This window comes from Bison bison, unplaced genomic scaffold (genome assembly GCF_000754665.1).
Source record: "Bison bison bison isolate TAMUID 2011002044 unplaced genomic scaffold, Bison_UMD1.0 scf7180017864379, whole genome shotgun sequence".
NCBI classification, from domain to species: domain Eukaryota; kingdom Metazoa; phylum Chordata; class Mammalia; order Artiodactyla; family Bovidae; genus Bison; species Bison bison.
The window spans coordinates 3,277,944-3,279,320 of record NW_011494951.1 but is presented as its reverse complement, the minus strand read 5'-3'; the positions used below and the strand labels follow the sequence as shown (position 1 = coordinate 3,279,320).

Genomic DNA, 1,377 nt, shown 5'->3' with positions numbered 1-1,377 from the left:
GCCCCTCCAGGCCTCTTTCATTCTCTCCATCTTCACTGTGGCGACCTGATTTTTTTTGTTTTTTTCTCTCCATTGTTTCCATGGTGACCTCACTTGAGCCATTGTCCTTGAGGGAGCCTCCAGACGCGCCCATGTCTCTCGAGGTGCCTCTCGGGACCTCCCCTTCTCATCGTCACTGCTCAGGGTGGGAGGGTGGAGGGTGGAGGGTGGGGGGTCCCCCCCTCTTGCCATCCTCCGGCAGAGCTGTGCCTGCTCCTGTCCCACTCCCGTGACTTTCCTGCTGGACGTGCCGCTGACGTCCCCCTGGTCTCTCCCCCATGACTTAATGTCCTTGTTTTGACGCTCCTCACCCTGGTTCCCATCCTGGGTGGGGTGCACACCCCATGCCCCCTGCCCTCCTCTGGGCTCCCAGGGGTCCTCGGGTGGTTGTGGGGTGGGGGGCCTCTCTGCTGGCCAGCCTGGCTGGGACAGGCCGCATGTGAACCCCGCTCCCCACGACTGGCTCTTCCGTCTGGGGGTGCAAGGGGCAGAGGCCACAGTGCCCAGGAGAGGCCCCTGGAGGGCAGGCGCTGGTAGCAGAGACGTCCATGGGCAGTACCCCGGCTCTCCCTGCTGGTCTGGCCGCGGCCCCCATGGCCTGCTCCCTGGCAGCTTGGAGGAGCCGGGGGAGGGACGTGGGGCCTGGAGCGCAGAGCACCCCCCCTCCCCGCACCCCGAGATGGACCGCCGGCCTGCAGCCTCTCCTCCTCCTCCTTCTCCTCTTCAGCCGCCTCTCCTCCCCGGGCGCCCGGGTTCTCTGCCCTCGCCACCTGCTGACCCACTGTGTGCGCGGCTTGAGTATAACTTGCCAAAAATCTCTATTCTTTCGATATTTGCAGATATGTGCCACTGTTTCCAACTTTTCATCAACAAAAAGGCCTTTCCAACTCCTTCCAAATTAGAAGACCAGGTGGTGACACACAGCACCTCTGGACATTGTCCCCCGTGCGGGGCCGGGCCCTGGGACTGCTCTCAGATGAGAAGCGGCCGCCGTGCTCCCCACTCCAGAGACCCACAGGAACCTTTGTAACTAACCCCCACACCCCCAGGCAAGGCTAGGAACTGCTGGAGCGCCCCGCCAGCCCGCGCGGCCAGCCCGGCGGAACGCACGGCGCCAGGCTCTCGCCGCACGGAGAAGAAGGGAGCTCGTCCCCTGTCCCCGCCCGGCGCGCCGGCCAGCGACGAGGCCCAGAGGCCGGGGCGTCCAGCGCCCGGCCGGCGGCCCAGCTGCTCCCGGGGGTGCTCCCCGCCCCTCCCCTCCTCTGCTCCTTCCTGCTATGGACTTCTCTGCTGTTCCTGCTCTGCTGGACGCCGCCGCCGCCTCCTCCTCCTCCTCCT

General features: G+C 65.8%; 1 protein-coding gene across 3 annotated transcripts in view; it reads left to right on the top strand.

Moving 5' to 3' along the window:
• The window catches only part of AGAP3 (ArfGAP with GTPase domain, ankyrin repeat and PH domain 3), a 44,207-nt gene that overhangs the window by 22,168 nt on the left and 20,662 nt on the right, over positions 1-1,377 (top strand). The gene's annotated exons all lie outside the window — the stretch shown is intronic.